Source organism: Oryctolagus cuniculus, chromosome 12 (assembly GCF_964237555.1).
Source record: "Oryctolagus cuniculus chromosome 12, mOryCun1.1, whole genome shotgun sequence".
In the NCBI taxonomy this organism is placed as follows: Eukaryota; Metazoa; Chordata; class Mammalia; order Lagomorpha; family Leporidae; genus Oryctolagus; species Oryctolagus cuniculus.
The window spans coordinates 28,298,125-28,309,546 of NC_091443.1; the positions used below are offsets into that span (position 1 = coordinate 28,298,125).

At 41.6% G+C, this 11,422-nt stretch overlaps 1 protein-coding gene and 1 long non-coding RNA gene across 2 annotated transcripts in view; both read left to right on the plus strand.

Moving 5' to 3' along the window:
- Window positions 1-11,422, plus strand: part of MDGA2 (MAM domain containing glycosylphosphatidylinositol anchor 2) — an 896,755-nt gene that overhangs the window by 39,431 nt on the left and 845,902 nt on the right. The gene's annotated exons all lie outside the window — the stretch shown is intronic.
- LOC138844537 (uncharacterized) overlaps window positions 2,712-11,422 on the plus strand; it is a 53,839-nt gene continuing 45,128 nt past the window's right edge. The window contains exon 1 of the long non-coding RNA XR_011380456.1: window positions 2,712-10,220. This is a non-coding gene — a long non-coding RNA (uncharacterized lncRNA). The remainder of the gene's footprint in view (window positions 10,221-11,422) is intronic.

Consider the following 11,422-nt stretch of genomic DNA (forward strand, 5'->3'; position numbering starts at 1 on the left):
TCCAGAGAGGCAGAGAGAAAGAGAGAGAGAGAGAGAGGTCTTCCATCCGCTGATTCATTCCCCAGATGGCTGAGAAGCCTGGAGCTGTGCCGATCTGAAGCCAGGAGCCAGGTGCTTCCTCCTGGTCTCCCATGTGGGTGCAGGGGCCCAAGCACTTGGGCCATCTTCTACTGCTTTCCCAGGCCATAGCAGGGAACTGGATCGGAAGTGGAGCAGCCGGGGCTCGAACCAGTGCCTATATGGGATGCAGGCTGGCAGTGCAGGTGGTGGTTTTACCCACAAGCCACAGCGCTGGCCCCACCTATTTTCTTTCTTAAAGGATTCACCTGCTGGTTAGGTACAAACTGCTCTGTACTTCATCTTAGAAAAGAACAATCTCTTTTTTTAGCTTTCACCATCACAACATTTCAACATAGAGAGTTTATTATATAACTTCTGCCCAATTAATACCATTTGCACAGATAACACTGGTTACAGAACCTCATGGTCTTTTAGCCAGTCTTCACAGTGTATTTCATTAGTATTGTTTGAGAGACAGAGATGGCGGTGGGTCTGCGGAGTGGGTTAGAGACAAAGAGACTCAGATTTTCCTCCCACTGGTTCATTTCCCAAATCCCTGCAGTGACTGTGGCTGAACAGGTCAAAGCCAGGAGCTGGGGACTCAACAGAAGTCTACCACAAGGGTGGCAAACATGCCCAACCACAGCCAGCGTGCACAGTTGCAGGAAGCTGGAATCAGAAGCAGAGCTGGGGCCAGCACTATGGTATAGCAGGTAAAGCCACTGCCTGCAGTGCTGGCATCCCATGTGGGCGCCAGCTCTAGTCTGGGCTGCTCCACTTCCAGTCTAGCTCCCTGCTAATGTGCCTGGGAAAGCAGCCGAGCATGGCCCAAATCCTTTGGCCCCTATACCTACGTGCGAGTCCCAGATGAAGACCTTGGCTTCTGCCTGGCCCAGCCCTAGCTTTTTCAGCCATTTGCTGATTGAGCCAATGGAAGATCTATATCTGTGTATCTCTCTCTCTCTCTCTCTCTCTCTCTCTCTCTGCCTCTGCTGTCCTTCTCTGTAACTCTGATTTTCAAATAAATAAATCTTAAAAAAAATGATCTGTGACTGGAACCCAGGTACTCTGATATGGGATGAAGGCATATTTAACAGTGTCTTAACCACTGTGTCAAAGCCTGTCCCCACAACCCACTTTTGAAGATGATTTGGGTAGGTATTCCATACAGGGAGAAAAACCTACGTTAGACTTAAAGTATACTGTGGAGAAAATTTACATGGTCTTAATAGTAACATGAAAATTGTACAGCTTTTTTTTTTTTTTTTGACAGAGTTAGACAGTAGAGAGAGACAGACAGAGAGAAAGGTCTTCCTTCCATTGGTTCACCCCACAATGGCCGCTACAGCCGGTGCACCGCGCTGATCCAAAGCCAGGAGCCAGGTGCTTCCGCCTGGTCTCCCATGCAGGTGCAGGGCCCAAGCACTTGGGCCATCCTCCACTGCCTTCCCAGGCCACAGCAGAGAGCTGGACTGGAAGAGGAGCAACCAGGACAGAATCTGGCGCCCCAACCGGGACTACAACCCGCGGTGCCAGTGCCGCAGGTGGAGGATTAGCCTAGTAAGCCGCAGTGCCGGCCAATTGTACAGCTTTCACATAGCATTTGCAAAATAAGCAAAGTGTGCAATGTAGTTCACTGAAAATTACTGGTTTTTGAAATTTTAAAAACTTTTGATTTTTAGCTAAAAGTTTTTATTCATAATAATTGTACATATTTATGGTTGTAGCTGTTCCATTTATGGGATTCTGACATTTCAAAACGTTTATAGTGTGTACAGATCAAAGCAAGGTATTGAAGATCCCCCCTAGTGTGGCATCACTTTATGATTGGAGGCCTGGTCCTTCTCTCTTCTGTTTTTTTTTTTTTTTCATACACTATTTACCATGTTATTGGGAGCTAGAGTCTCCCAAATAATTGTGCACAGGAGTAACTTAGTCCTTTGACTAACTCTGGTTTGGTGGTATTCATTATCTCAACTCAGCCCACCCATTCCCCCTACCACACTTCCCAGCCTCTAGTAGTCACCACTGTGTGTTTTCTGTTTGTTTTTTAGCTATCATATAGGAGAGAAAATGTGATATTCACGTGTCTGTGTCTGAGTTGTTTCATTTAACATGATGCCCTCCAGTTCCATCCATTTTGTTGTAAGTGACAAGATTTAATTCTTTTTTTTGTAGCTGAATAATATTCCATTGTGTTTTCTTTATCCATTCATCTGATGATTAACACCTTCATTGATTCTATATCTTGACCATTGTGAATCATGCTACAATAAACATGGTGGAACAGGTATCTCTTTGACAGAATGATTGCATGTCTTTGGGATCTATACCCAGTAGTGAGATTGCTGGATCATATGCCAGTTCAATTTCTAGTTTTTAAACAGACCTGCATGCTACTGTGGAAATTATTGATATGACACCAATATTTCCCAATGTCAGATTCTCCTTTTCAAACAAAATTTTGGTGCTATAGCTACTTAGTGTTTTGCCACATTTATCTATGAATTTATTTATCCTTTATGTTTACAACACTAACGTCTTAAGTTGAAAACATTTAAGCCTTTTTTTTTCTTATTCTTTTTTTTTTAAACTTTTATTTAATGCATATAAATTTCCAAAGTACGACTTATGGATTACAATGGCTTCCCCCCCATACCGTCCCTCCCACCCACAACCCTCCCCTTTCCCACTCCCTCTCCCCTTCCATTCACATCAAGATTCATTTTTGATTATCTTAATATACAGAAGATCAGCTTAGTATACATCAAGTATGGATTTCAACAGTTTGCTCCCACACAGAAACATAAAGTGAAAAATAATAGATGATTTTTTTTAAATGATGATGAAATCAGAGCAGACCTATTGTCATGTTTAATCCCAGTGAGAGTCAAGTTGGGAATTGATAATTTCTTTTTTTTTTTTTTTTTTTTTTTACAGAGGATCAGTTTAGTATGCATTAAGTAAGGATTTCAACAGTTTGCACCCCCATAGAAACACAAAGTGAATTATATTGTTTGAGTACTCGTTATAGCATTAAATCTCAATGTACAGCACATTAAGGATAGAGATCCTACATGAGGAGTAAGTGCACAGTGACTCCTGTTGTTGACTTTACCAATTGACACTCCTGTCTATGGCATCAGTAATCTCCCTATGCTCCAGTCATGAGTTTCCAAGGCTATGGAAGCCCTCTGAGTTCTCCGACTCTTATCTTGTTTAGACAAGGTCATAGTCAAAGTGGAGGTTCTCTCCTCCCTTCAGAGAAAGGTACCTCCTTCTTTGATGACCTGTTCTTTCCACTGGGATCTCACTCGCAGAGATCTTTTGCCAGAGTGTCTTGGCTTTCCATGCCTGAAATACTCTCATGAGCTCTTCAGCCAGGTCCGAATGCCTTTAGGGCTGATTCTGAGGCCAGAGTGCTATTTAGGACATCTGCCATTCTATGAGTCTGCTGAGTATCTCACTTCCCATGTTGGATCACTCTCCCCTTTATTTACTCCATCGGTTAGCATTAGCAGGTACTAGACTTGTCTATGTGCTCCCTTTGACTCCCAGTCCCTCCACCATGACCAACTGTGAACTGAAACTGATCACCTGGAACAGTGAGATGGCATTGGTACATGCCACCTCGATGGGATTGAATTGGAATCCCCTGGTATGCTTCCAACTCCACCACTTGGGGCAAGTCAGCCTGAGCATGTCCCAAATTATACATTTAAGCCTAACGTTAGATCATTCTTAAATAGTTTAATTTAATACATTTATATATTCACATACACTATGATTATCATCTTTTCCAGGAACAGTGTCATAATTTGAAAAGTGAATGCCCCGTTAATTTGGAAAAGAGATCTTTTAAATTTTTAAGCTCATGTGCTTTTATTGAATTAATGTCTACCTGGTGCTGTTAGAAGCTCATGTGCATCAGGTGTCAGGAATGCAGTAGTAAATAAAATGACGGTACCCCCGACTCTCAAGAGCTTCAGTGTAGTGGAAAACACAATACATAATCATAATAATAAAGACATCATCATCGCATGGCATGGGGACAGTGACAGGAGCAGTCGAGGCCTTGGTGAGAGCAGTTAGGATTCTGTCCAAAAGCATTGCTGGGGTCGCTGAGACACGTGATTAACAGCATTTGTTGGCAATGTGCCCCAGGCAGCGTGCCAACCGCTTCCCAGGCATTGTTTCACGTAAGGGCTACAGAGTTCTATGAGGTGTGCATTCTGTTCCTCTCATTTTGAAGAGGAGGTGCCTGCACGTTGGAGAAGTTCAACAGTTCTCTTAGGTTTCTGCAGTAAGACATGACAGAGTCCCAGTGCAGAGATGGACACAGTCCAAAGTGTGAGCATCTACTGTTGAACGAAACCTGAGAGATGAGTGAAGTGTTCCAGAAGGGGCCGAGGTGAAGACAGGAGGAAAAAGGACCAGGCCTGGGCTTAGCCTTAGATATCAGCAAGGTTAAAAAATTTGAGAAGTTGATTATGAATATTTCTTTTTTTTTTACATTTTAATTGGAATTTTTAAACATATGTCCATAACTCATTTTCTTTCATAATTTTAAAATTTTTGAAGTTATTCTTTCATTTATTTCACTATCTGTTCAAGTGGCAGATTATATTATCGTTTCACTTCAGCCATAAATATTTTAGCAAGGATCCCTCAGATCAAAATTCATTTTTAAAAGCACAACCACAGATTTGTTACACTTAACAGTGATTCTTGAATGTCATCATTTTAGTAGCCAAATTCCAAAATTATTTTTCTCAAAAATTTTATTTTTAATTTTCAAAAAATTTTATGACATAAAAATTGTACCAACTTGTGGTATGCTATAGGATGTATCAGTACATGTATACATTGTGTAATAGCCAATCAAAGTAATGGATATTTCTTTGAATGTGAAGGAGGAAACACATGGGATAGAGATAGAAAGTATAGTGGGGGTCTGTCCATGAAGGACCTCTCAAGCTAGATCACTGTGTTAGAACCTTATTCTGGGGGCCGGCACAGTGCCTCATTTGGCTAATCCTCTGCCTGCGGTGCTGGCATCTCATATGGGTGCTGGTTCTCTTCCCAGTTGCTCCTCTTCCAGTCCAGCTCTCTTCTCTGGCCCAGGAAGGGAGGGGAGGATGGCCCAAGTCCTTGGGCCCCTGCACCTGCATGGGAGACCAGGAGAAAGCACCTGGCTCCTGGCTACCGATCGGCGCAGTGCTGGCGTGGCAGCCATTTGGGGGGTGAACCAACAGAAGGAAGACCTTTCTCTCTGTTTCCCTCTCTCACTGTCTATAACTCTTCCTGTCAAATTAAAAAAAAGAAAAAAGAACCTTATTCTGAACAAAATGTGGGGCCATCAAAGGTTTCACTAGGGAAAGTGACCTTTTACAATTTGTCCTTTTTTTGTTGTTTAGAGTTTAAATCTATTTTTGTTTCCTCTGGTTCTTGTTTCTCTTATTCAACTTTCCTTTTTGTTTTTCAGAAAATTTTATTATAAAGAGAATATCTTTCATGTATTTCATAGGTACAGTTTTAAGAAAATAACCACATTTCCCTTCTTCCCCCTCTCATTCCCTCAATATCCTCCCCTTCCTTTTTCTTTTTTTCTTTAACTTTTGCACAGATGTAATTTTGATCCATTCTATAATCACAGGCTTAATTCACCACTAACCATATTATTCAACAAGTGCAACAGTAGGAAGACCACAGTTTCACAGGAGTATAAACAGGGGCTAAAAACAGCAGTTATACCGCAAGATGTCTGTTTCGTTCCTATGTTTTTTAGTATTCCAGACGATTCCGATGCCTGCCATGCGTGGATTGTGGAGTAGAAGGAACAAAGTTAGGGGCAGAGGAGGAAGTTAGGAACAGTAATCTAAGAATAAATTAGAGGTTGCTAATTTATAGACAAGGCTGATGTCAAGAGGATAAGTGTAAGAATTAAGACTTAATGATTGGTTTCGATTGAATCATTAGAAGCCTTTGTAGGGAAGAGAGGATTCATAATAAAGTTACACTTCTAGGATGGAGCCAAGTCTTGTCGCCATTCATTGCTTTAGGGACCATGGATAATGTTCTTGGATGTAGTAAGTTTGGGTAGTTTTGCATGTGTCTAAAATATAATTGCATACATGAATCCATGGGTCAAGACTGATAAAAGAGGGCATCAAGATTTGGGGTTTGTGTCCATCACAGTGTTTGTGCTGTCTTCATCTCCCTGCAGTACACAGTGTGAGAAAAGCACCAAACCCTGAACAGAACCAGTGGAACAATACACATAAGACGCACGAACCCTACGGAGGAGCTGAGAAGGACCTATGAGTGACAGGAGGACACCCCAGAAAAGTGCAGTGCTGCAGGGATCGAGAGAAACTAGAAGTCAAATGCTAGTAGGAAATGTGAAGTATTAGAGCAAAAGTGGCATTGTGATTTTGATGAGTAGACTGTATCGAGCGATGGGCCCTATAGTACATGGAGAGATGAATGGCAGATGTCCTCATCCATTGTGGATAGCTGGGAGAAGAAATGTGGCTGAGGTGATCACAGGATAGGCGAAAAGTGTATATGCTGACAGAAGAGGGCTTTTTTTTGTTTGTTTGTTTTAAACGAGTAGAAATGGGCCTGCGTTGTGGCATAGTGGGTTAAGCTGCCACCTGCAGTGCCTGCATCCCATGTAGATGCTGATTGGAGTCCCAGGTGCTCCACTTCCAATGGATGCTGGCCTGGGAGAGGAGTGGAAGATGGCTGAACTGCACCCATGTGGGAGACCTGGAAGAAGCTCCTGGCTCCTGACTTCTGCTGGGCTGGGCCAGGCAGTTGAGGCTATTTGGGGGCTGAACCAGCAGATGGAAGACTCTGTCTCTCTCTTTCTCTCTCACTCTTCTGCCTTTCATATACATAAAATATTTTTTAAAAGGAGTGGCTAAAACTAAAGAATTGAGAATGAATTGAATGGAGAGAGAGGTTAAGGCAGGTGATAAAGAGATAACAGTGCATTGGTTAAGGTTGCTGGAGTGGGGAGTGTGTATGTAGAACACTGCATGCCAAACTCAAGTGCAAATAACATTAGTGTGGGGTGGTAGAGACAGACAAGGAGAGAGAATATATATATATAATATATATATAATTATATATATAATATATATATATATAATTAGTGTAAACCAAAGGAAAAGTGGAGAGACTGTGGATAGAATATCCCTGCCTGCTGCCTTGATATGGCAGTGACAAGTAGAAGGAGAGCCTGTGTGATTGTCCTGCTGTCTCCGTGAAATGAGGCATGAGGCTATCTGCTTATGCTGAGGGGTCGAGTCAGAGCAGGGGTTCCAGTGCTCCAGCACAGATGCTGTGCACTCTGGTGCACGTTAGAGTCACCGTAGACACTTTAAAGACCAAGCACCTGACTGTTTAGTTAGAATCTCCAAGAGGTGGGACCCAATAAGGCCTCCAGGTGATTTGTATCCATGGTTGAGAGATACTAAGAGGATTTTTACTTATCATTTTCCAGGGAAAGTAGGAGCTGTCTCCTTCTGTGACCAAGGATAGATCACTTAACATTTCTATTTCATTTATAAAATGAGGATAACAGGACCTTCCCCACATGTTGCTGTGCAGAATAGATAAGCAAAGAGATACAGAGCAACCGGTGCAGTTCTCAGTGCGTTGATTTGATTGTTTTTGTATCCAAATGGAAAAGAATCTCAGAAATGTGTTTCATTCCTAATATCTAACCATTCCATGTACGCAGGCCATTAGTAGAGCTGTGTTGACCTCATTGCAATGACAGAACAGGTGTTCTTTTCTTTTGCACTGTGACAACTCATTTTCAGGGATACAGTGCACGAGTACATCGGGTTTGTCTTGACATTCGCTTTGTTTTTAATATTCAGACACTGAGTGTAAAGTTCTTTCAGAAAGTCTCTGTGTTGTAGGAATAATTCCATAAGCAGAGGAAAAGTAAGAATTTTACTCAGGAAATAGGCATGAATTGGAATAGAATCTTAATCATAAACTGGAATTATCTGTCATTGAAGTATATCACATTAACTTTGGCATACAAAATTTGAAATCTGTGAATGATACACATGGACACATACATGCCCAGGTTCGTGCATATATACACATATTACAAACATTTGTACCCATATTACAATAGAAATTTTCATTCCTACAGTATGAAAATAACCTACAGATACTCTGTTTTCCATATAATGCATATTTATAAAAATACCTAACATTTTGAAGTATGAATTACAGAAGTGATTCTCATTTGCTTCCCACAACTACTCACTGGTTTTGTTGGTGTGCTTATTGTACAAGGATAGCAGTTAACTAGCTATATGACTTTTTAAATTAGTTTTCATGACTGGGTTTGTGGGCATTTTTTTCCCTTCATAAATGTGTTGTATGTCCTTTGTTTCCACTGAACAGTGTATCCAAAATATTGCCTTATTTATAAATCATATTCTAGGAGGCCTGTCATGTTATTGTGTGTTTTTATTCCTTGCTTCTCAGATTGTGGTCTACAGATCAGCAGTATAAGCATCACTTGGATGCTTGTCAGAGATGCAGAGTCCCAGGCCTCAACACAGAACCCGTGAATTAGAGTCTGCATTTGGATTAGGTCCTTTGGGTGATTTGTGTTCACTGTAAGGGTTGAGAAGTCCATGTACCCCAGGGGAAGCCTGCCCCTTCGCTGTAGACATTTTCTAATAAGCTACTTTCTCCTTCTGAGAATGCTTATTCCTTTAGAAAAAAATGTGTCTAATTCTAATTGCTTAAAGATAAACTATGCATGATTAACATGTAAGGGAGAAAGTAATAAGGGTTCAATTTTTGCTAGCAAGCTGAAAAACCACTGTTAAAGTCAGCTGGACCATTCTTTTATTTCAGTAACAAACACTCCTTCCTTCTGTGAACTAGCTATGTGTTTATGCTACAAGCCTTACAGTCTGAACCTGTGCCCTTATATGGATGATCTCCCGTTTCATGGAAAGGTGAACAAGAACTGCCTTAGAATGGCATAAGTATAGCATATCTGTGCATCTTCATGTTGTTTTTTGACATAAAACCATCTTCAACAATGTTTATATTCTCTTCAGGCAAATACAGATCATACTGCTTAATAATATTCTTTCAGAACCCAAGACAACAATGTGAATGTTTGTAAACATCCATTATCAGAGTTGCTATTAACATAAAGCTGTGGAAAGAACATATGGCACTCATCTAATAGCCTGAACAATTCTTTAGTAATAACATATACATTGCCACAACGTTTACATGCCAGTTTGTTATCTGCTATCTTTTATGTACATAGAAATCTAACTTCTTTTCTTGTCATGGATGGATTTGCCACAAAGCAAACACTGCAATGGAATTTATCAAGCAGGACCTTTGTTGGGCATGGTGTTTTAGATCAGACGGCTTAGAAGTGAAAGCAAAAAGAAAAGAAACCAAGAAACAAAAAACAGGTGTGTGATTAGGGGAGAGGGTGAAAGATGATATGTGTGTGTGGCAGCCCGTGTGGGCTCTGGGGAGAGCTCCAGAGGTAAGGCAGCCTATCAGAATTGTCTCCAGTTGCAGTGAGGAAGCTGGGCTTCTAGACATGGGAAAGATGAGCGACCCTTCAGTTGGAAGTGTCCAAGAGACAAGACCGCACTGCACTGATTTTCTTCAGCTGAAGCTGAACTCACAAGGGAAGGTCGTGCTCAGGAGCGGAGCAGGCAAGGCTCATGTTCCCTAAGGGGGATTTGCCTCCACATCTCAACAGTCAGTGTAAGGCTAAAGCCATACCAAGTTCTTCAGTGTATGTAGATTACCAAAGAAAGATTAATACCATTCTTTTTTTTTTTTTTTAGGGATTTGGGTTGTCTTTGAAAGTTTCCCATTGGATATAATATTTAGGGAGAATCTTCTGTAGGCAATTTGAGGTGTTACAAAGTCGTATGGAATCATCACTCTCCTGGAACATTGAACCTTAGTAACAGAGACACTATTATTCAACCGATATTTCTGAGCATTGCCTTGTACAAGTCACTGTGTCAGACAATGCGTCTGGAGTGATGAACAAAACCAAAGTGGTTTCAGACCTCATAAAACTTATGAAGACTGCAGAGGAAAACATTAAAATACTGGTCAGATAATCAGAAATTTAGGTAAGTGTTGTGAAAGAAAATAAAAATTTTCATGAGAAAGAAAATTGATTAAATTTGGGTGATAGAAATGACTTTTCAAAGAAGTCTTTCTTTTTTTAAAAAAAATTATTTTTATTAACCTAGAGAGCAGATCTCAGTATTTCATAGATACAATTCTTTTTTTTTTTTTTTTTTTTTTTTTTTTTTTTTTTTTTTTTTTTGACAGGCAGAGTGGACAGTGAGAGAGAGAGACAGAGAGAAAGGTCTTCCTTTGCCGTTGGTTCACCCTCCAATGGCCGCCGTGGCCGGCGCGCTGTGCCTGGCACACCACGTTGATCCGATGGCAGGAGCCAGGTGCTTATCCTGGTCTCCCATGCGGGTGCAGGGCCCAAGCACTTGGGCCATCCTCCACTGCACTCCCTGGCCACAGCAGAGAGCTGGCCTGGAAGGGGGGCAACCGGGACAGAATCCGGCGCCCCGACCGGGACTAGAACCCGGTGTGCCGGCGCCGCTAGGCGGAGGATTAGCCTAGTGAGCCGCGGCGCTGGCCCCATAGATACAATTCTAAGATAATCATATTTCCTTTCTTTTTTCCTCCTTCCCTCCCTCATTCTCACCTCCTTCCTTTTTTACCCCTTAATTTTTGCAATAACGTACTTTAAGTTTATTATCACAGGCTTAATGTACCATTAACCATAATGTTCAAGAAGTAAAAAATAGAAAGACCACTTTTCCACAGGAATATAGACACTGAGGAAGAATGGAATTTGTGGCAGTGAGGCAGAAAGTAGAGAATACAGTAAAGTTGAGAAAGAGATGAGATTTGCATCCTAAGTTTGCTTCAAAAAGCCAAATCAAAACAAAACACACCTGTGGCATGTGGCTAAGACTGTTGGAGAATTGGGCTGGGCAGGCTTCGGTAGAGCCTATGGAGCCTGTTGTCCAGAATTAGGAGGCAAGTTCTGGCCATTTTTAATAACAGGATGAGGTTTACATTTTGTAACATGCAGAAAATGGATTTCAGCCTATGTTGACGGACAGAACGCGAATGTCTGGAGGATACAGTGGGCACACTCATGGGGGCACCTCATCAGGGGAGGCAAGGAAAGCTTGTGCAGAGACCTCATGTAGGGGGGAGCTCAGGTGAACCAAGAGGGGAAGAAAATGACCCTAATGGAGACTGAAACACTCTTCTCCCTCGATTTCCACTTAACTATGACTAG